Here is a 25,388-nt window from a genome sequence, read left to right on the forward strand (position 1 = left end):
CTGAAGTTTCTTAATCTGGCAGAAGATACTGGAACGGTTGTTTATAGGTGGGGTCTTTGAACTTGGAAAAATTCAACACATCCAAGGGCATCTCTCTTATGTACCTTAGCCACTCCATCATTTACCATTATTTTCCAGGGTTTCTAGCTGGTCTGCATAATTTCCCTACCACCGGAGGGACCACTCCTTAGAGTGGAATTTCCAGTGAGTGCAAAATGCAGGGTGCACCAGGGTTTTGCTGGTGACACTCGGTACTAAGGAGACCTACAAATACCAAAGTATATTAGACGTAGTATGAACGGTTGCGCAGCAAGTGCACTTGCTTACGTTGCAGTCAATTAATGAGACACATATGCACTAGTAATTTAAGTTGAACTAAAGTTTGGCATTGTCATCATATTGCTTAAAAAGAATTTGCTGTTTTCATTGGTCAGGTGCTGTTAGAAACTACGTTAGATTTGAACGCTTAAAGGTGCCCTGCCTCGTTGTGGCAACACAACAAGTCAAGAATGTAAAAGATCTCCTCCATCTGTTGCGTCATAACACACATACCCATTAAAAGGGATTAATTATCTACAATGGAAAAATATCATATGGCCGATTGCAGTTGGGCAGTCGTGCACTTTTAATTAGTTAATTGCAATTTAATTGCAATTTTTTGCAGTTTTTTTTTTTTTTTTTACAAAATACGAACAGTATTTAATTCCTCTGGAAGTCCCAAAATTCAAATGTCTATTAAAGCGACCACCGGGCAATGATATCACAAAAGGGTAAAAGACTAAGCAAACACCATCAAAGTATAATTCTAGAATGCCCATTGTTGTTGATTGTTAAAGATGCAGAACTGGGTAAAGAGAAGTATTTTTCCTTTATCTAGATGACCTGTTTGAGCGTTTTAAGAACTTTGAGATTCAGTCCTGCATTCTTCAATCAAGGTAGATCTAACTTGGTATTATTTCTGCATTACATTAAGTATAACTATTTTCTCTTTGCGTAGTTATTTGTCACATTGGATATGCAACAATCCATTGACTATACATATAATAAAATCTCATTTTAACAACCATAAAATACAGTTAAATGCATATCAAAATCTTTAAAATATTAACGGATCCATTTTTTAATTAATATACATCTCATATAAGTGACAATCTAAAGTTTTCATTTCAGTGCTTTGATACTCAAATACCAGGAAGCTAGCATACATTTCGAAATTGGGAACACCAGGCAAGGTTTGGTGTCTGACTAACAAATTCCTAACGCGTCCTTAATGTCAAGCACAGTGGTTTAATGCATTTCAATTTAGGTTCCTTATGGGCTTTGCAAAAAAAAAAAAAAAGTGTGTCTCAGTCTCATCAAATTGCTTACACACTGAGCATAGCTTGCTATTTGATTTAACAGTCGTCCATAAGCTCCTAAAAGATACTTTTGGGAGAATGGCCAATTAAAATTTCAGAAAAAAAACGTTGTGGCTACGAGAGGGTAAATATAGGACAGAAAGTCTTTAAATGTATAATTCATTAGGGTCGAGTGCACAAAGCTCTCTGTCCCTGTTGTAATCTCTCTGTGGGCTCTTTAGTTGGTTCGTGGGCATGCCTGATTTCATTAGTGAAAGGCATGCATACGTCATTCCTTTTCCGGTGTCTAGCCCTCCTCATGCGCACCGGCCAACTACTGAAAACATACAAGGCTCCATGTTTTCCGTATGGTTTCTGGACTACTTTTTCTTTTTATTTCCTACACAGCAAGATCTCGCTAGGCAGTAGTCGTGCGGTTTGCATGACATGGAGTCTGTTAAATGGATAATTGCACTTTTGCCGGTTACAAGGAACCTTGCATTTTTGCCGGTTACATGGATAATTGCACTTTTGCCGAAATGGTTAACAGTGAGCGAACTTCTGTTTCCTTTTGTGCGTCTGCTTCGCACTCATGGAGGCCATCGGCTTGCTTATGTGAAACTGTTTTACTTTTCATTTTCAGCTTATGTGGCAAGAAAAGTCCGGTTAGCAGTTTACAACGCTAATAGCCCTAACTCGAGCAAACGCGACACCCATTGCATTACAAATGCTTATCTTTATAGTTGAAACCTGGCACCATGCAGAGGCAGGTCCTGATATCATACAATGTCTGCCCACTAGTTTCTATATATGCAGGAGAGCCTGGCCAGCAGGGAAAGGTGGGGGAGGGGGTACTAATCCTGAAGGAAGGATTTAAATGCTTCCACGAACCCCTACAACCCAAAGAATGAGAAAGCATGGCTTTCTCAATTTCACTGACTCTGACTTTTACTTCCTCTGGGGGTGCTCCTCCACCACCCCCATGGTTCATGTGGCCAGTTTATTCAGTCCCTCCCTGAGGCAATTTCCATTTGGACAGTTTAAAAAATCCTAACTTCACCATACTGGGTGACTTCAATTTACATTTGGAAGATGCAATGGGCTCACAAGCCTCAGCACTTCTTAAAGATCTGTCAGCAATACAAATCCATTAAAAGGTTTGTAGCCCCACACATGAGAAAGGTCACTTGTTAGTCTTTATTTTTTCTAATGACCGCCAACTAATTGTGCTGGTCCCGCTCCCTATAGTATGGTCAGTTCACTTCATGATTCCCTATACCCTGAATGCCCTGAGTAATAGTACTCTTCTCAGACCAATTACCCGGATAGACCGGTGCTGGTCAAAATTAAACAGCAAGGAATGGAAGCTCACCCTTAGTGTAACAAGACCCACACTGGGCTCAGACCCTCATGTGGCGATGACAAGATCAATCAGTAGATACAAATCTTAAGTTTACGTAAAAAAAAATTAATCTGCCCCGTGGTATACTCCACACCTTCTAATGCTAAAAAGAGAGTAAAAAAGCAGAAAGGAGGTGGAGGAAAGACTTTGGAGAAGCAAATAAAATACAGTATTGAGAATGCCTGAGGGGTTATACGCTGAAATTTAAAAAATACCCAGCCAGCATATTATGAAACTAAAATCAATGGTGCATCCAACTCCCCACGAAAAATGTTCTAAATAGAGAAATCACTATGGGAGCCCGCATCAGACAGCCCCTCCCCTGAACCCACACAAACTTTCTGCAGTGAATTACTGGTGAACCATGACATTCTAATTGAAAAGACCAACAGGGTTAGGGTCTCAGGATCTGCATTACGTTAGCTCATATTTTTCCTGAAAGATAGCCCTTTTGAGGTTTTTGATAAATCATGCTCAGCAGATATATTTTCCCTGAAGTGTGGAGTATCACAGGGCTCATCATTGAGCCCAACACTTTTCAATCTATTCATGTGCCCTCTTGCAGACATTGTACTGTCACATGGCAAATCCATTGTATCATATGCCAATGATACCCAACTGGTATTCTCTCTCAACCCTGGACATGATCCCCAATCCCTCACATTGGGACCTTGTCTGGAGAAAGTGTCAAATTGGATGGCCAAATCTTGCCTCAAATTAAATGAGGACAAGACTGAGCTCATGATAATAGGCAACAACTTCAATCCCATTCTAAGGTTAGGTTGGCCGGACAGCCTGGGCACACCTCCACTCCCCAAGATGGTTATTAAAAGTCTGGGAGTATGGATGGACAGTTCTCTTACATTGGGAGCTCAGGGAACAAACCTTTTGTCCAGCTGTTATAGCATTCCTAGAATGCTTCACTCCTTTCTAGAAGGCTTGTTGTCTAGGCACTGATTCTCTCCCAACTGGACTATGGGAATCTGATATATTTATGAGAATCAAAAGCTGTAACCAAAAAACTCCAGGTTGTACAGAATACCGCTGCCCAAACCTTGCTCATTATCTCCAGACACAACTCTCCCCAGAAGACTCTATCCTCTCTCCACTGGCTTCCGGGAGAGCAGAGAGTCAAATTCAAGCCTTCATACATTGCCCATAGTGCACTTCAAATCAAACTCTCTTCTATCCTCTGACCTCTCGTCTCACCTCACACCCCAAGCAGAACCTTTAGATCCATCAATGCTAGACTCACCACTGTCCCAACCATATGAAAAGCAAGAAGTGGATGGAGACCATTCAGCTACATTGTGGCTAAGCTATGGAACTCCTTTCCTCACAACATGGGGCCAAGGGAAAATGAACTGGTATTTCAAAAATCTCTTAAAACATGGCTATTTGACAACTAATATTTCCCAAAACACTGTTAAGTATAGTGGTGTAATCGGTGTTGCATTTCCAGCACTGGCATGACCAAGGGTAGCCATGCACTCTATAAATGTGCATAAGAAAAGATAGTTACTAATCCACTGGTTAATCTGCCCATAGTCGAAGAGTGGTGCAATTTTAAAGACAACAGTGTCATAATTTCTCTTGCATTATTTCTTGGAACTTGTGGACAGAGGTGAGGTCCTGGTCCAATACTCACCTAGTCCCAATACTGTCTGTATATTCTTTATGCGTCTCAACCAGGGAACCTTACACATCTGGACTCTTCCTATAATATCCTAATGACCCTACCTATATACTTTCTGTTGGACTTGTCCCTTTCTGCAGGGCATCCCCAAACATTTTGCCTTTACCCTCCTGTTTTCTTAACCTGTGTTTGTTGGCTTTAGGGACTCTGAGAACTTTACCACTGCTAACCTGTGCCAAAACACTTGTGCTCTCTCCTTTAAACATGGTACAATTTGGCTTACACCCAAGTGGCCTATTTAATTTACTTGTAAGTCCCTGCCTGTAAAGTAAATGTTACTATTGGCCCTGCAGCACTGTTTGTGCCACCCTATTAAGCAGCCCTTTAAACATGTCTCAGGCCTGCCATTGCAACCTGAATGTGCAGTTTTAGACTACCATTTCTAACTAGCAAAATAAACCTTTTCCCAGGCCCAAACCTTACTTTTTAATAAATATAAGTCACCGCTAGGTAAGCCTTGGACAGCCCAGAGGTCAGGATGCAGAGTATTTAAAAAGCATTAAATGTACTTTTAAGTTTTACATGCCCTGGCAGTGAAAAACTCCTAAAGTTGTTTTCCACAACTGCAAGTTACTTCCAAATGAGAACAGGTGACCAGTTCATGTTCGGTGTCCTTGAAATTGTAATGAAAATCTTTTATGGTAAAGTCAGATTTAAAATTACAATTTTAAAAATGCAAATTTTACAAAGTTGGTATTTTCCTGCCTTAGCAATTTAGTGGCTGCAGTTGGGCTTTGTGTATTCCTCCTAGATGGTCACGCAAAATAGAGAGCGAGGTGTGCCTAGATGGGCCATCACCAGCAAGTTGGGCGAGCCCAGCTGGACTCTACCCAACTTACACATGAATAAGCTGTGTCTTGCCTCCACATAAAGTGCTGCATACCTCCTGTAGAAAGTCTGGAGGAAGGGCCAGGGAGGCAGGGAACCTGTACGCCTCAAAGGGAAACCTCTAGAAGCATCTCCCACTTAAAAGGAAGAACTGTGTATAAATATTAGACCTCAGACACCAACTGTAAAAGAACACATTTGGACCTGTGGAGACTTTGTCAGGAAGGAAATCTGCTGTGCTGCTGAAAGGACTGACACTGTGCTGAACTGCTGTCCTTCTGGACCACTGCTTTGCTTGACTGCTGCCTTGGTGGATTGCTGCCCTGCTGCCTTCCTACCTAAGACAGAGGGATTGGACCTGACCTGAATCGAGGACTCCCAGAGTGACTCCATGGGTTAGTCTGCTGGCCTCCTGCTCAGAGCCACAGGGACATAGCAGGCTCCCAACCACCTAAACTAGCACCCAGATCCAACTGGAGTAAGCCTCTGACCCGCAAGTGGTGCCCCTCAGTTCTTGGATCCTAAGTAGGGCCTCAGTGGAGCTGAACTGAAGTTTTTGGGCTGTTCACGACTACAAATTGGCCAGTTGGTGTCAAAACCTTGTTGCTCAAAGTTCTCATCAATGCGTAGCTCTGTCAACCTGAACCTTCACGCTACAACATCGCTTGCTCACGGGAAGCTGGTCTAAAAAGGTAACTTTTCAGCAGAACTAACCTGGTCCCTCTATCTGACCTACAGTCCATTTAGGTCAGCTTGGAACTGTGACTTTCTCCTAGTTTCGCACGGAGAGATCAGGGCTTTGTTCTTTTTGGCACCATTTTTACTTAAATCTTTAAATCTCTGGGTTCTGCTGATTGGATTTTTGTCATTTTTATCTTGATTTTGATCTTGCTCTATTTTTCTAAACTGGTGTGGGATTGTTCTTTTGTTGTGTTTTGACTTTATTGCTGTTTGAAGTGCTTCAGAAATACTTTATACAGTGCCTTAGAGATAAGCCTGACTGCTTTGTGCCATGACACCACAGGGTTAACCACAGGTGAATCTGGGGTTTGTTTGTGCCTCACCCTGACAAGGATTGTGGTTGCTGCTTAAGTATGGTTTCAACCCCCTCAACCAGTAACCCAATTTCTCACACTTCCAATTCAATACTTGTCCACATGCAAAGCAAGTTTTAGATTAATCTTAATTTTGGGCACTCACCTTTAGGTTTTAAAGCCAAATCAAACCTAACAGGTACTATTGGGATGCTGTGGGGAAACATTAGCAAGGATCGTGTGAAAACATTTTCAGCTGCCCCAAGTTTATTCTTATTACAATCGCCCCAGAGCTCTGAGCAGTAGAGAAGCACGCTACTGTCTTAGTTCTGTATACCTCAAAGGCCAGTGGCACAGGGTGCATTACTATGCATGTTGTGAACTTAGTTACCAATCTGCTCTATGTTTTAATAATAATGTACTTTTAACTATTAGTTTAGACCATGCATATTAGTCACAGAGCCTGACTCTCACTTAATCAAATCCCTTTGCTTTATCCAGCGTGTTGGCATCCATGGTTATTTTACCTCGGAATTTTCTACAGAGATTAAAGGTCATAAATGTTCTCGTCTGAGCATTTGTTTCCAAGTCATGCAAGGAGGAGCATTTGGAACCTTTTTGGGAATTAAAAAGGTGTTGTCTGCATAAAGCAGATCAGGCACATTTTTCACACTGAATCCAGACATTTATTTTCACAGGTATTTTTGGAACTCAGCTCAGCCGTTTCTAAAGAGCAAAATGAGGCTGGGTGCAAGGACACATCTATGGTGGACCTCTTAGATAACATGAATTTTATGTGTTATTTTGCCAAACAAACCTCAATGTATCTGAGCAAAACGGTCTGTTAGCAACCATTTAATTACATTGAGCAGGTCTGATGGCAGTCCTAGTTAAAGAAAGAACAATGCCAGCCGGCAACAAGGGCCATATGTACGAACACATTTTCCCATTGACGCAGAATGGGAAAAACCCTTTGGTACATCTGGCCCCAAGTGAATCAAATTATTCAAATGCCTCCCAGCAATTACTAATTTATTAAAGGCCTAAGAAAATGAAATGTGTCAATAAATGAGGAGTACCGGTTCTAGTTTCATCTAGCTTCCTCAGCTCGTTAAGTTGGATGAAAAGGGTAAAGCGTCTATAAAAAAGGACATTGCCAAAGAAGCATAACCAGGGATCCTTTCCAAGATGTGTGGCCTATGGAACTAAGGGTGTGGCTTGAAATATGCAAATATAATCCTGTGCTTTACAAAGCATGGCACCTAAACAGTATTTGGTTCCCTTGCTGTGACATTTCTGTAATGGTATCCAGGCATACAGCGCAACAACAGACATACACTTAAACCATACCAGACCTATAAGCTTTGCCAGTGCTTCTTTCGGTTTTAGTTTAGTGTTGCCTGTGTGATAACGGAATGCCTGGCCACATTCCAGCTTCATCACTTCCTGTCTCCTGGTAATGCTGTTGTAAACTCCTTTGCAAATGATCTTTGTTTATCTCACTCCTGCTATTTCACAGCATATAATATTGTGTTCCTGGACTCGGTTTCCATAATGGTTTATTAATAAACTTTGCCCAAGAAGAAACACAAACTTCCTTGTGTTGAATGTGAAGCACACTTGTAATACTTGTTTTAAATGTGGGCCAATGCTTTTGTAGATTCCTTTTGGTGTGTCCTTTATCGTACTGCTTGCATTTGAAAGCATAACAGTGTGCGTCCATTTGAAATTGTTTTGTATTATATTGTTAAAAGCTTCAATAGTACATATGTGAATTCATAAGCAGAAAATTCTTCAGAACAGGTTTATTCTGGGCTCCTGTTCTGCAATGTTTTTTAACTAAACTTTGCCCAGGAAATGTTTATTGTGTTTAACTTGCAACATGTTTAACAGTCAGTCGTCTTTCTTTCTTTCTTTCTTTCTTTCTTTCTTTCTTTCTTTCTTTCTTTCTTTCTTTCTTTCTTTCTTTCTCATTTTTTCCTTTTTTCTTGGCCTTCTTTCCTTTCTCATACCTTCTTCCCTTCTTTCTCTCCTTCAATCTGACCTTCCTTGCTTTAATCTTTCTTCTGTACTTTTTTCTTTCTTTCTTTCTTTCTTACTTTTTATCTTTCGTTTTGTCTTCTTACTTTCTTTCTTTCTTGTCCCCTTTCCATCTTCTTTCTTTCTTTCTTTCTTTCTTTCTTTCTTTCTTCCTCCTTCCTTTCCTTCTGTTTGCCTTCCTTCCTTTCTTCTTTATTTCATTTTTTTTATTTCTTTTTCTTTTTTCCTTCTTTCCTTCTTCTTGTTTTTTATTTGCCTTCTTCCTTTCCTTCTTCTTGTCTTGCCTTCTTCCTTTTTTCCTTTCTTTCTTGCCTTCTTTCCCTCTTTTCTGTCTTCTTTCTCACCTTCTTTCTTTTTTGCCTTTCCTCCTTCCTTTCTTTTTTAACTTCTTTCTTTCAGTCTTTCCTTCTTTGTTGGCATCTTTCATTATTTTCCTTCTTTCCTTTTTTCTTTCATTTTTGTCTTCTTTCTTTTTTCTTTAGTTACTTATATGGGTTCACAGCCCGATCTTATCCATTAGTCTGTGATTGTGTCATTCACATTTCTTTTTCCACCACTCCAGCATGCATCAAGGGGCAGTTATGGTATGTCCACCACTTCTATAGGAGCACATTCGCACACATAGTAATTCTCTTCAGTGCCAGGGATTACTAAGGAAATGCATAATTTTTGGAGTCCAAAAACATTTTTGCTGTTAGGCAATGATTTTTATTAGATTTGAGAAGGGTCGCCAACTTCCTGAACAATAAAGTTTGGAAACAATTATGACAACACAAAAGAAGAAATGTCAAATGCTGGCGGCTAATGCCAGACCTATTTGCTCTGCCAATGCCTGTTTTTGTAAGTCATCTGCCACGTTGTTTTGTTGCAAGACTATGGTGTGGAGATTAAACAAAAACAGATAAGTAAAATCACTGAAGCAAGCAGATCTGAACAAATGTGTCAATTGGCAACCTCTCTAATTGGACAATTGCTTTACTTTCATTCATTGCCATTCTGGTCTGAAAGCTTTAAGATAATAGACTCAGGAAAATAAACTCTCACCTGTGTGCTCTGTGGACCATTCTCAAGAAGTCTCTCACAGATAAAAATGTGCTCTGTCAAAATGTCATTCAAATCTGCACCAAAAAAAACTGTTCAGGGAAGACCTGTCTTGTAAACTGTCATTTGGTTTGGTTTCAAATGGTTCCTCTGAGCTTATGAGTTCTTTGCTGTGAAGATCTGGCCTGGTCTCTGCAGACCATGCTAAAAAGCCTGTCTTGACTGCCAACAGCTGCTAAACTTTTTGAAGGGAAAGAGATCATGCAGACCACAAAACAAAAGCAGTCTGAAATGATTATGTTTAAACCATTGCCAACTTATACTAACTCATCAGAGCAAACTGTGCTCCGAGTAAGGAGGTTGCTTGTGGGATGAACATGTGTTATCATAAGGTACTGGAAATCTCAGAAAACAGTATATATACAAAAATGGGTTGTAGAAATGGAAAAACTAGTGATATTTAGAAATTAAATGTGTAAACTGGGTTTTCAAAATGTATAGCAACTATATATATAGGGCCTGATTACGAGTGTGGCAGTCCTCGGACCGCCACACTTGCGGTGGTTGTCGGACCGCTGCAGTAGTGGCGGTCCAAACACTACATTACGAGGTTGGAGGGCATCCCCGCCAACCTACCACCGTCTCCGCTGGGATCTTTGATCCCGACAGGCTGATGGTGGCGGAGGTTGTAATCAGCCAGGGTGGCGCTGAAATCAGCACCACCCTGCTGATTACGACCTGGTTCTCCGCCATCCTTTTCAAGGCTGTGTCTACGTTTGTTTATTGAATGGGTAAAACAGGATGTGAAAGTAGCTGGTTTGTGTATGCATATGGATTTGGTATATAGCTACTCATCTGAATTTAGAGCTTTAACATATGTTCTTTTGCATGAACTAAACTCTTGAAAAATTACACTTTCGTATGGGATTATTACTATTTATAACAATCTTGTATCTTCTTGTATTGTATCTCATATTGCAATATATTAAAAAGATTGTTTAACATTTTCAGCAACAGTGGCATGGCTACATACTTAGCCCAATTGTAGGTAGATGTGAGGTTGACTGTGCGGAACATATTAGTGCCCATACCAAATGTAACTCTTGGCACCTCAGTGGATAAACTGAGGGTATGGAAATGAACTAAATTGGGTTTACATGTGTATTGTAATGCAAATGTGTCGTAGAATGCAGGACCAAAGATCTGTATCATTGTTAATATCATTAACAAAATTGCAATTACAAATCATCCATTTAAAGCAATCACAATAATAATCTCCTAAAGGTGTAACATCTGCATTTTACAAATATTTAATGAAAATTCATAGTGAGCTTAAAATGCTATATTTAAATTACACATAAATTAGTGCCAAAGCATTGATAACGTCTAACATGCCTGATTCACATAAATCATGCAAATTAATTATTGGTTTGGGCAAGAACATAGGCCACAATTGAGAACAAAAACACAAGTAGAAATTGATGGACACTCTTACCGAAAGTTTGCACATCAGCATCCTCAGTATTCCCACTCAACTCAAAAGGCACCACAGTTGATCTCACTGCATGGGTATTGAGAATTATTTTAAACAAATTTTGTTTAATAGTAACATAGATAGGCAACACAAGTCGGGAGCAATCAAATGTTTCACTACCTTGAACATCACAGAAACAAACTGAGGCTTGATTGGGGAAGTGAAATGTGTCATCTCGCTTGTACAAGGGGACATTCAGGTACATTCTTAGATATAGATGGGCATATTTACAAGGCATTTTGGAGTAAATAAAATAGTACCCCATTAGTAGTATTTTACATTTATATAAAGGCATTGTAATTGGCCACAAAACATCAAACATGGGACTAAAATAGGAATATTCAGGGAATATTCAATTGTGATTGGTAGAAATTGAAAATACTGTGCCCCCTTTATACTTTTACTAACAGGAGGTTGTACTGCTGCCCAGGTGCATGACCATAATGTGTGTACAAAATATTGTCAGTTGTTAATATTGTTGCAGTAATATCGCAATATACTTTTTTTCATGGTATCTTTTATAACAGGTATTTTAATGATTTCTTTTAACATTGTATTTAATATTATGTTTCTAAACATCATTCCGCAACATAGGGCCTGATTACAACTTTGGAGGATGGTGTTAATCCGTCCCAAATGTGACGGATATACCACCTACCGTATTACGAGTCCATTATATCCTATGGAACTCGTAAAAGGGTGGGCAGGATATCCGTCACATTTGGGACGGATTAACACCGTCCTCCAAAGTTGTAATCAGGACCATAGTGTTTATTTCATGTTTTTTATTCTGTGTTTTTAATTTTAATTGTTTCAGAAGTTATTTGTAGAATTAGTAGGGGAATTGGGTGGGAAATGTTTTAAAAAATATATATTTATTGTTTTATTTGTAATGTTGTATAGCTACTTTAGCCATATTTTAGGCACATTTATTTAGCAAACTAGGCCTGCCGTTTTGCACTTTAGCCCAGTAACATTTTATTCAGCATTGTTTTATTTTTCTAGCAATAGCCACATTTGCGGTGTTGTTTTATTTCTCTCTATCTAATTGTTCTTTTGCTCAGGAAAGCATTACGTTCTCAGAAGGACATTCATTTCATTTTGTGCTTTCTTCAAGGCTATTGTCAGATAGGATTGCCCGCAAAAGTGGTAAGCTGTGTCTCCAACATTCACAGAAACATACACACTCATACATGGGGACCATTTCTTAGAATTTCAACTGTTTTATTATAAAAACACTCCTTTGTCCTATACACATTAGAGGGAGATTACGGCCAGATGGCCATGACTGCATGCTGATTGCTGATTGCCTTGCCACAGCTGCTTGCTTAGATGGCCGAACCCCTGGCCTACATGGGGACGGTGTCTTTATAGACTACAGGCTTCCTCACTCAGGTATGAGGGATGATGTTTTCCCAGGGAGAAACCTGGAGGGCGGATTAGATATATTATGCTGTGCTCAAGCATAGCATAGGGAGGAGAACTATATATTAATTCTAGTGACAGTATAGTGGGACTGTATTTGTGTGTCACTCTCCTTGTCACCCTCTTGCTTTTATTGTGTTTTATCATCCTAGTTATTGCAATATATGCAATTTTATCTAAGATGCAGTTACTTCAATAAACGCTTATTGAACTATATTGGACCTTTTTTGCCTTTGCATGCGTGAGACTAATGTAACTAAGAGAAAGGGACGAGATCTGATCAACCACGGTTCCCCTGAGGAGTCTTTCTTGTCACGCGCACGGTTGCCACAATCAACATTGCTCTTGGGGGAAGATGAGGTGTTGCTAGTTAACCGGAAAACCTGGATTAGGCCGACAGGTGTCACATGGTGTGGAATTGTACTTCCAATCTATGCAATTCTGCCGCCCAAATCTAGTAGCCTCATTAGCATAATGGGGACATACACGACAGTAACACATATAAAATGTTGACTTTTTGGCTTGTTACATTTTAGGTGCATTATGTAGCATGTTTTAGTTAATACATTAGTAGATATTTTTGAAAACCTTTCATGCATTTAAAAATGTTTTAGTATAGGTTGTGTAATTATGAAAAATATTTTTTATGGTTTCTTATATTTGCTTTATAATTTGTTTTAATTATTTTTTCATATTTGTATTTATAAATAAAATGTTTTCTTTTCTTTAATTAAAAAGTTTCATTTTATGTGATGTATGTAATTTGTTAGTAATTGTAATTTCTTGCAGGCTTTTAATGTTAAGAAATTGGGTTTTTACTATTTCTCTAAATCTACTTAATGTTTTAGTAAAATGCAGTAAAGATAATAATTTGGGGACTAAATGGACCCCTGCACCCCTCGTAGTCCAACACTTTCCCTCACATGATTACGTGTATAGTGGGAATAACTCCACCCCTTTTCCCAATGTGGTTACTTTAAGACTGGGAACAGTAATTTTGCCCTGCCCTCCCCCATAAAGTCCAACACTTTCCCCATTGTGGTTAGGTTTGGAGTGGGAATGGTAACTTCAACACTTCCTTCAATGTGGTTAATTTTGGAGTGGTAATAGTTAATCTGATCCGTCCAAAGTCCAACACTTTTTGCAATGTGTTTAAGTTCGGAGTGGTAATAGTTAGTCTGACTTCACCAAAGTCCAACACTTCCTTTATGTGATTAAGTTTGGAGTCGAAATACTTATGTAAGCTACACAAAAATGTTTGGTTTGGGTAAGTTATATATATATATATCTTGCTTCAAACTATCGATATCCGCCAAGAAACAACGAAAGTCCCAGTCACAATGGCTTGCTAACATGAGTCTTTAATGGCACACAAAAATACTCAACACATTTTGGAAAACACATTTCTTTGTTCACGAGCAACGAAAATAATGACTGTTTCTATTTATAACCCTCTACTTAAAACTACAATTAACACAAAGAACGGTCTACATGATCTTCTATACCCAGCTGGATTGTAATAGTAGCAGCCATCTTCCAGTGGTTAGATTTTAAATGATAACAATGACAACAGCAGTTCAAAAAAGCTATAAAACATTTCAAATCAGGTTGGTACATATTATAATCATTTCAGGTACATTACAGAGGTTGAATGATACTAACAGTAATTACTGTGACTATTGCATCTCTGTCAGAATTCCCCATCCAATCAACACTAATGCTGTCAATACGTTCAAATAGGAGCAAACAGTGGCAGCCATCTTAGAATAGATATCATACGCTGAATATTCACGATGACAGTTAAAACTACACCGATAGTTTCATCGCCCATAATTGCTTTCAAAAGCTGCCAAAGTGGGTTTAATGTTGCCCCTAAGAATAATTAAGGCTTATCTACACCAATAATAATAGGCTAATGTAGAAAAAGGAAAGAACACAAAGCAATCTTTTATCCGTGTAACACAATTTTACACATATTATTACTGAAATTTACCATCTGCAAAAAAAAATTCTCTTAACCTGCTGATTTACAAATTCAACCCATAAAAAGGATATAATAGCTCTTTTGCCTTCGATCAATCTCGTACTCGTCCTGCTTGGCACTCCATATGTCCCTTCGTATTCTATCACCACTGTGACTGTGAAGAAAACAAATAAAATATCTAAAATATAAAACTGACATTAAAAATGTTAAACCATGCCACAGACGTAACCTGCAGACAAACAATCAGATCATATACAAGGACCCTATTTATCAACTAAAGATACTAGCACATACCCTTATTGAACTTCAGACAACAAAGCACCTATTTTCACAAACAACCAGGAAATGCTAACCACCTACGTCTACTGCCATCTCCTCATCCAAGTTAAGACCTATTGGATGGAGTGTATTGAATCTTATGATATATTTTGACTCCAATCTTCTCAACAGTAAAATTCCATTACCTCCTCTTTCACTGATTGTAATTCTATCCAGAGCTACAAACCTAATCAAATTAACTTTCTGTAAAGCATAGCTATTACATTGTCCCATTTATTTCTTCATTTTATACTATTTCGCGATATTAAAAGACTGTAAATACTTTTTTTTATTTCTTACAGTATTTTTAATACATATTTATGTTTTGCAAGATACATTTTTACACTTTTTGATACATATAATGTGCATTTTTCAAATGCTGTGTACATTTTTGCAAAGGAATACATTTGCTAATTTATTAACTTGGTTTGCATAGTAAGCAAGTCTTTTGGGGGGTTTTTCATTTCTATTATTCTGCCGTTTTTTTTTTTTACTATTGGCTGTATTTCATAGCCTGTTTTGTCATTTGTGGATGCTAGCAGCAGTGGAGGTTTATTTTTACTGTTCTCCCATAAAGTTAACTTTAGGTTTAATCTATTTACAATACATCATGGGGGTCATTATGAGCTTGGCTGACGGAAAAGGCCGTCTGCCAAACTCCCGCGGTCAGGTTACTGCTAGTGTGGTCCCCTTCCAGCAGGCCCCATTAGAGTTTCCCGCTGGGCCAGTGCGTAGGGTGCAGTTTTACTAGTGTAGTTTTGTCTTTTTAAAAAATTTTTAGATTTTATTTAGTCGTTTGGGTGCATACTTTTTTTTAAATTAAAGGTTTGCATTTTATTTGGTCTACGTTCTTATGACTTTTTGATGGATTGTTTCTTGTTCTGGAAGCTGTGTTGTCAATGGAGGACTTTAGCGCCAAAATCGTATGTCAATTTTTTATTTATTTATTTATTGGGTGGAAATTTGTAATTGTATTGTGTTAGCTAACATTTTGATATTCTTCATTTATTTGTAGTATTATTGTGTTAAATTATGTACAGTTTTTTATTTATGTGTAGATTATTTTTATCATATGCTACTTGTTTTATTTGGAGGTAGCTTTTTATAAGTAATAATTATTGTCTTTTTTATTATTCTGAATCAGTGTTGTTTGTATTCTGAATGATAAACACATTAGTATTTTATTATTAATAAAATGGTGTTTCTGTTGTTCGATTTACTTAGGTCAGAGTTTAGTTTGTGTTATTTAATTGTGATTTTCCTATAGTAGTGTTCTGGTTATTGTGTCAAGGTAGGGTAACCCTTGGTTGTTAATAAACAGTCACACCTAGCTTGGCAGCATTTAGTGCATTTGCTAGGTTTGTTTGGATGTTTTAGATTTTAGTTCTGTAGGGATTGTTCTAATTGTAGTACTTGAAAGCTTTGTTCTTTGTTAGTATTTCTAGAGAGTGTTGGGTTGTTTCTTCCAAGTGTTTCTTGGAAGGAACTGTGCCAATCTTCCTCTGTAACATTTCATTTTGCTACTTGAGAGATAATGCTGTTGTAGACATTCTACCATAGGACGGGAAATTTGGGTTGGTGCCTTTGTCCTGTCCAGTGCAGGTGACCCAACCAAAGTGTCTTCAAAATAATCTATTAATGGATAGACTTTGGGCCTCATTACGAGTTTGGCTGTCTTTTGAGAAGATGGCCGAGGTGGCAGCCGCCAAAATACCGCCATGTGATTCGACTGCCGTATTAAGAATTAAGAGTCACACTGTGAAGACTGCCAAAATTCAGCTAAAAATCTGAAACCGATAGGACACTGGAGGGCGGAAAAGAGGTGGTCCCACCACCATCCCGACAAAAATCCACCCACCAGACTGAGAGCCACAAATTACCACAGCAGTTTTTCCATTGTAGAAAACCATTGGCGGCGCAAACCGCTGCAGTCAGAACTCACATCAGTAAGAACACCACACCACATAGGATAGCTTGAATACCCCACACCTGACACACATCCACACACCCGACACACCTACTCACTGCACTATATAACATACCCCTACACAACCCACAATCCTTTGCAACAAAAATGTCATTCAGATACCCCGAGAGTAGGCAATATTATAGATATAGCACCTTTAAACAATAGGCACACATACACCTCACACTCAGCACACACCCCACATCAGCGCAACTAATACAATACACACATCACTAGCACACACAATCGGCGACAACTGTCTCACCATCACAAAGCAGCACCCACACCTCACCAAGTACCCAACACTACACCCTTACACTCACAACACCCTCACACACTGTATACACATCCACTACCATGTCCCTACAAAACACCCACATTTCACTGACAAGTAGAGGGTCATGTTGGATGAAATTATCAGGTCAGAGCTACAACTGTTTGGAACACAGGTCCAACATACATCGATTGCCAAGAAAATGGAGTTGTGACAAAGGATAGTCGACTGGGTCAATTCAGTAGGCAGCCATCCATGCATGAGGGAGAACATCAGGAAGAGGTGGAACGACCTACAGGGGAAGGTGCGTTCCATGGCATCACACCACCAGATAGCCGTGCAGAAGACTGGCAGTGGACCCCCACCTCCTCCCCTACAGTTCACACCACAGGAGGAGAAGGTCATGGGCATACTGCATCCTGAGGGCCTGACTGGAATACCTGGGGGACTGGGGTCTGGTAAATACCCACAACAGTCATGTCACATATTTGTCTTGTCCTGCATGCTTCTTCACCACCCAAATACTCCCTAATTAACTTAATGTACCACTACACCTCCCACCTAATCACCTAATGCCCCTCTCCTGCATGCCACCACTCCACTCAGCCCAGCTGCCCTCACAGCCCTTGGCAATAGCATGTTAGCTACTCGCTAATCATATCACTATGATTTCCAGAATGCACTAACCCATCATTGTGAAAACCTGGAACGTGCACAACACATCACATGTAATGCATGTGCAACTAAAGTGCTAGCTACACCATCTAGATTGTTCTAGTGAGGACCAGTACATGGCAATGACAGCAATGCAATGGCACACTCACAATAGCAAACAAAGCTACAGCTGAGTGACCATTCCTAATGGCCACAGGTCAAATATCCCAAGCCAGAAATAGACTAAATTGGGTTGGAAAGTAAGATGGCTTGGCTGAGTCGATGCACATGCACAACATCTAGATACAGGACTATTACCCTTCCATACTCACATACTATGAGCACTACTCCCACTAGGACACATTGTGCAGCTTTAATGTGTGACATCTAACAGGGCTGACTATTCACTGGGTAAAAGAGGTGAACAGTCATGTCAACTATCAGACAAAACCAGAACCCATTTGCAGTGCAATCTGTATCAAACATGTGCATGTCTGTGTGAGGTTACGTGTGTGTGTCACCCTTGCCACCCGTTCTGGATATGTATGTTATGTATGTGTAGGTACATTGGCATTTTGCAAAGTGTGTCTACTCACGGTTGCTGTTGTCATTGTCACTGGTTCTGGAGTCGTTGGGCAAGCAGGAGCAGTGGGAAGACGTGTAGTTCAGGTTCTATGAAGGCTGCAGACGGGTATGTGTTCCTGAAGGTGAGTGACTCCTTTCATAGAGTTGGTTTCCGGCAGGGTTACCGTGGTGGTGCAACTGCGGCCAAAACTTTGGCGGTGTGCAGCTTCGTAATCTCTCTGGCGGGAACATGGTCTCCGCTGGCCTGCAGGTGGCTACCGTCACCTGTGGTGGTGGATTGACTGTATTCTGTTGGGAATACCGCCATGGTCATAATTTGGCGTTCTTCTATGTCAGCCTGTTGGCGGTACGGCTGCCACCACCAATGTGGGAGTCATGAGACCGCCAAACTCGTAATGACCCCCTTTGTCATTATAGTAGTATGGATATTCTAGTAGCTTGTCGTAGCGTTTGGTTACTTCAGTGATAGGCATGTAGGCTAGTGCTATTATTGTTTTACTTCACAGGTCAGTTCTGCATTCTATACTAAGGCCCTAATTACGACTTCGGCGGACAGAAAAGCCCATGTGCTGAAATTCCGACGGGTGGTTGCTGCCAGTGTGTCAGCCTCCCTGCAGGGCCATTATGAGTTTCCCGCTGGGTCAGTGGGCAGAAACTCAGTTTCTGCCTGCTGGCCCAACAGGAAACAGCCTACAGCATTGTCTCCTGCTTGTAATAGAGCTGGCAGCAATGCTGCAGTGAACATTGTGACTGGGCTGGCCGGGGGGGGGGGGGTTGCACTGCCCAGGACAAGTGCATGGGCAGTACAGGGGCCCTCCTGGGGCCCCCTGCACCTTGTCTCTGCCAGCCATTTCATGGCAGTATTACCACCATGAAGCCGCTGGTGGAGAAGGGGGTTGCCAGCACCGCCAGGCCAAAGTTAAGTTGTAATCTGGCCATGCTGGCGGTCCGACTGTGGTGCTACAGCTGCGGTCGTAATATGGCAGTCGGACCACTGCATTATCGGTGGTCCGACTGCCACCGCCACCCTGGTGGTCATTAGACTGCCAGGGTCATAATGAGGCCCCAAGTGTAGATGTTTATAAGAGTCTTCATATACTTTGGTTGAAGTGGCAGTAACGCTCTTGTATTGCTATGTGTGGTTAAGCTTTCAGGATAGTGGAAATCATAGCTTGTTCAAAATCATTAATTTTTTTGGGGGGATTATAATTATTTGTTTTTTTTATTTGGTTAGTGTTAAGAGTTAGTTATAGGTTGCACCTTGCATCTTTTGATGGCTGCAGTGTATGTATTAGAGGAACACTTGTCTTATGATATTGTCCATGGAAAGGGTATAGTTGTTTGAGTCATTGTGGGCACATGTAAGTGTGCGGTATCATTCATGTGTTGCACTGTTTTAGGATTATAGGACAGAGATTTTTATTTTATTTTTTCATTGTAATGGAGTAAATAATCTTGGTTAGCATGTCCTATTTTTAATACTTTTGTATTTCATCACACGTTCTATGGTGTTCTGTAGTCATTCTCCTTGTTCTAGTTATTAGTCTAGGTTTTATAGGCTCAGGACTTGCCCAGTGTCTTTTCATGAATTAGGGAATTAAGTGCCTGATTTAGATTTCAGTGATTGGTTAACTCTGCCATAACAGTGACGGATATCCTGTTCACCAAAATATAAATCCTATCGGAAATAAGAGGATTTATACTTCTGCGGATAGGATCTCATTCACCGTTGTGATGGAGTAACCTATCTGCCGAAATCTAAATCAGGCCCTACATTTCTTAATATAGTTCCTGTGGCACTTGTGACCTTGAGCCCAATTCTTTTAAGTTCTAGAAATTTGAAGGTTGAATATGTTTCCTTACATTTTCAAAAATATCTTCTTCAGTGGTGGCTCTTCCGTTGCAAGCACTGAAATAATATTTAGTGCATTTTTAACGTGTCTTTTCACTAGAAATGCTTTTTTTGCTGCAGGTGTAGCCCTTAAAACCTAATTGTATTTTTTCCTTTTGTGATTTGATGTATGCTGCAATTTCCAACATTATAGGCCTCATTACAACCCTGGTGGTCTGAAGACCACCAGGGCCACAGTGCAACAGCCACATTACGACCATGGTGGTTGTGCCATGGTGAGATCACCAGCACCACAAGTTTTCCTCCACTGGAGCAACTGGTGGTGCTGGCAGTCCTAATCCGCCAAGGCAGCGCTACCAGCAGCGATGCCATGGGGATTCTGAGTCCCTTCTCCACCAGCGATTAAATGGCAGTAGCCCCGCCATGTAAAGGCTGGCAGAGATGGGGTGAAGAGTGCCCCTAGGGGGGCCCCTGCAGTCCCCCTGCACTTGGCATGGGCAGTGCAGGGGCTCCCCTGGCTAACCCTGTTGCGATTTTCACTGTCTGCTGGTGCACCATATGCACTACAGCATTGCAGCTGGCTCTATTATGAGCTGGAATCAATGTTGTAGGCCGTTTCCCACTGGGACCCAGAGGGAAACTCTTTATGAGGCTTGCAGGAAGGTGGCAGCACTGGCGGCAACCTGACTGCGGGACTTCGGCAGATAGCCTATATCTGTGGATTACACAATTATTCATCTATATGTTACAACTGTGTGTTACAAAAACTATTAGATCAAAGAATGTGAATATTTCACAGGTAAAACATCTTTAACTTCCACTTTACTGGGAACCCACTACACCATTGTAGCACATCTTTCTCAGGGTAGCAAAGCAGTTTGGGGCCTACTGAAGGCAAGTGAAGTGTTGGCTAATAACCAAGCTCCCCGGTACACAACAGCAACACTCAATAAAATCTTGTCCAGCCTGTACTTTTTTTTTAGAAAAAAGGAAAGGTGCTATATTACATACACTACTGAACACAACTATTAATTATGAATATAAACAATCCAGTAGATGAAAGTACCATTGGTGACCTCCTCACAACAGTTCATACCCACAGCAAGCCTGTAACCCATACTCACAATGCGCCCCTCACCTATACCAGATATCATAATATGAGGGGGTGTCATTCTTAATAAGGCAGGCTAATGGCTTTGGAAGGGTTCCATGACATTTTTTAAAGCAGAAAACATGAGATAGTATACCATCTGAACACTTCTTAAATCAATGGCGATAGTACCACTATTCAACAGTATTGATGTCATTATAATGCAAAACCTTGCATTGCCAACCAGTAACATTTCCAATAAAAAATTTAGGGCCTGATTTAGATTTTGGCGGACAGGCTACTCTGTCAAAACAGTGATGGATATCCTGTCCACAGAAATTTTAATCCATTTATTTCCTACGGTATTTATATTTTGGCGGACTCGATATCTGTCACCATTGTGACAGAGTAACCCATCCACAGGTATCTAAATCAGGTCCTTAATTGAATACCTTGTGTCCCAGAATTTAATTTCTTCTGCTACTACTCCACCTTTAAATCTAACGAACAATGATTCCCACACTCTAGACACAACAACACTAACTATAGGAGCTTTTTGAACTAGGCAAAATCAATCCTGGGTGATATAAATGCAAACCATGGGGAGACATTGCAAATTTTAGTGTAACATTTATGGGGAGGGCTGCTGCACTTCCTGAAGCCCCAAAACACACTCCAGGTCATTTGTGATGCCATTGTCTTTCTTTGGTCACAACAGAATACTATACTACTCTAAGAGCCCTTGCAGTGGCTGATGGAATGCTCATTCAGCAGGATTGTGAATATGTAATGAGTGGCTTTCTGCTCTTTCAGAAATACTTTCTTCTTATGCCCTGGGGAGACGGGGGTCCCGGTAAAGTGATTCTGTGCAATGGGCTCCATGGAAGGTGTCCACAGAGCTGTGGAAGTTCTCAGTGTGGGCTAATAACCCATGCTCTTTCCCCATTAAAAGCAAATTAATGGAGATGTGCTGAACCTTCGGGGCTATATAGGGGGTTATTTAGGAATATGCAGCAAACCACTATACTTTGATCTCAACCCAGTCCCTTGAAGGACTGAGCTTCCCATGCCCATATCTCTGGTCCCATTTGGCTGATTTACTTGCTTCTGGTGCTGTTTTTGCTCCCTGTGACCAGTTCTAGCCCACAGGACCATTCCATGATTCCTGGCCTCCAAATGGTGGTTTTCTTGCAGAGCTTGATTTTGCTGCTTCTATGCCAGAACCTGTTCTCTGCTTTAGCAAGCACGACATCATCATCACCTCCTACGCTGACGACACCCAACTTATACTCTCCCTCACCAAGGTCCCCGCCAGCGCCAAGACCAACCTACAAGAGGGTATGAAGGATGTCGCAGATTGGATGAGGCTCAGCCGCCTAAAGCTGAACTCTGAAAAAACTGAAGTCCTCATCCTCGGCAACACCCCGTCCGCCTGGGACGACTCCTGGTGGCCCACGGCCCTCGGCACCGCACCGACCCCCGCAGACCACGCCCGCAACCTCGGCTTCATCTTGGACCCCCTTCTCACCATGACCAAGCAAGTCAACGCCGTGTCCTCCGCCTGCTTCCTCACCCTCCGCATGCTCCGCAAGATCTTCCGCTGGATCCCCGCCGACACCAGAAAAACCGTGACCCACGCCCTCGTCACGAGCCGCCTGGACTACGGCAACACCCTCTACGCTGGGACCACCGCCAAACTCCAAAATCGCCTGCAACGCATTCAAAACGCCTCAGCCCGCCTCATCCTCGACGTACCCCGCAACAGCCACATCTCCACACACCTGAGACACCTGCATTGGCTCCCAGTCAGCAAAAGGATCACCTTCCGACTTCTCACCCACGCACACAAAGCCCTCCACGACAAGGGACCGGAATACCTCAACAGACGCCTCAACTTCTATGTCCCCACCCGCCCCCTCCGCTCCTCTGGCCTCGCACTCGCCGCCGTCCCTCGCATCCGACGCTCCACGGCGGGTGGGAGATCTTTCTCCTTCCTGGCGGCCAAGACCTGGAACTCCCTCCCCACCAGCCTCAGGACCACCCAGGACCACTCCGCTTTCCGGAGACTCCTAAAGACCTGGCTGTTCGAGCAGCGATAACCACCTCCTTTGTCCCTAGCGCCTTGAGACCCGCACGGGTGAGTAGTGCGCTTTATAAATGCTAATGATTTGATTTGATTTGATTTAGCTCCTGATGCCTTCTACTGCCTGGGGTGTCTTCTACCTGCCCAGAGAAATCCCAAGGGAGCAATCCAGGGTCCGGCATCAGGTCCATTTCGTCAACTGTTCTTCAAGAGGCACATTGGGCCAGAGCCACTGGCTCTGGATGAGCCTGTACCAGCTAAAATTCTACAATCCATTGTTGCAGAATTTCAAGGGTCTTCTCCCTTCCAGCTGGGCATTATTCTGATGTTGCAGCCCTAGGTCCAATGTCTTCTCATGTGTCTCTCACTTGAGTAGTTGTGTTTATGTGATGGTAGAAAGTTCTAGAAGCTAGGCACCCCTAGCCAATCCTAGGATACGAGAGAATTACTATGTCCCTGCCTCAACCCTCCCGGAGAGCATTCTGGGACATTTAAAGATGGTGACTTCAAATGGTCTTTGAAAATACTTTCTCTGAGAGCCTAAACCCTGCTCCTAACTTGACACATCTGCCTGATCCTTTCCCACCAAAAATTCAAAGAGGAACACCTCCGTGTTTAGGTCCAGCTTTCCTCCTTTGTTTGTGTGGGCTTGTGCAGGCCAAGTGCAGTATGAGGAGTTCAAGAACGCATGCAGATTTTCTCATCACCCTTTTATTTCCCAGAAACTCAGCCAAGCACAGTTACTAGCTCTATTGTGTGAGAAGGCCTTTGGTCCTCGCACTCGCCAGCAGAGTAATCAACTTGGCTCAATAAAGGGGACAACAGCTTTGAATCTGACTGTGGCTCAGTAATTACTATACCAGTTCTTAACGTGCGATAAGGAGTACAGTTATCACAAAAAATGATAGCAGACATGTTTGCCCTAAAATTGATACCTGACTGTTATCTCTAGGTCTAATCATGGAGAAACTGTGGTGGCAGAGGTTTCACCTGTATACTATAATACAGTGAGGATACTGCCTCAGTAAGCAGTACCAAGCTACATTATGAATGCCCAATCATATTATAAGGCCTACACCACATCATCAGCAATTCCTGAAGGGTCCCTTCTGCAGCAAGCAACCTGTGCTCCGATATCGTGCTGAGCTAGATGGTAGTCTCACACCCTCAAACACACATGTGTACTCACGTTTGCATATAACTAGCCCGGTCCAAAAGATGGACACTGTTGTTTAGCACACTTAAACCATTTCCCCAGCATTTACTGTGAGTCAGACTCAGGTATAAAACTCGCACACAGTAAAAGTAAAAAAAAAACAGGTAGTCAAAAGGAGAAAATATATAGGGAATAAATGGATGGAACCCACTTTGCTACTTGTTTATTATATGTACATTTTAAAAAGTGTTACATTTTCACAACAGGTTTTAATTAAGTACTAATATTTTTGGCATTGCTTCATTTAATTTGAGTAGTTTGTCCTGTGTTATTTGGAGGGTGTTATATCTTATTTATAAAACTTTGGCACATTAGTACATGATGTTCACCTCTCCACCATTATCGTGCTCATGCCTAGAATGTAGAATGTTGTTGTTAGAGGAATTTCATGGGGTGGATAATTTGACAGTTAATGGTTGAGGAGAATGCTTGTCAGGGGCCATTGCTCTGAGCTGAAATAAACCACTGGTTTCTTCACAAGAGTGACAATTTCTTCTTTGTACAAGCGGTGAAAAGGATGTAATGAGCTTTTGAAGCACTGTGAGGAAGGTGAACTTGTAGATTCTGTACCAGTACACTTGCAACCCCTTATTTTACCATTGGGCCGATTGGGGGATTTTATAGCTTGGAGCTGTTGGTGAAGTGGGTAGTGTTTCCACTTCAGTTGTGGCAAGTAATTTATGACTTTGGCTGTAATTTGATTTAAGCCAGTTACTTTGAGTTGGTGTGGACATCTGTAATGGAACGGGAGCCTGTTGCTGATGACGTGCAACCGGAGTGTGGCATAGGGTTACCTCATGATGACCCCAATGTGAGTGAGACAACTATTGATAATTTTGTACATTTCCCTGCATGCAGGCTCTCTAAATGTGACTAGGGTGTGTGAGGCCAATGTTATGGTACTATAGGCACGCATTAATCTGGTGCCGCAGTGGTGAAATACTGAGCATATAAAGACTCATGCTGAGAAAAGAGAACCAAAGAATTGTTTCAAACTATATGCGTGTACGGCAACCTGCCCACACTGTA

Source organism: Pleurodeles waltl, chromosome 4_2 (assembly GCF_031143425.1).
Source record: "Pleurodeles waltl isolate 20211129_DDA chromosome 4_2, aPleWal1.hap1.20221129, whole genome shotgun sequence".
Lineage (NCBI taxonomy): Eukaryota > Metazoa > Chordata > Amphibia > Caudata > Salamandridae > Pleurodeles > Pleurodeles waltl.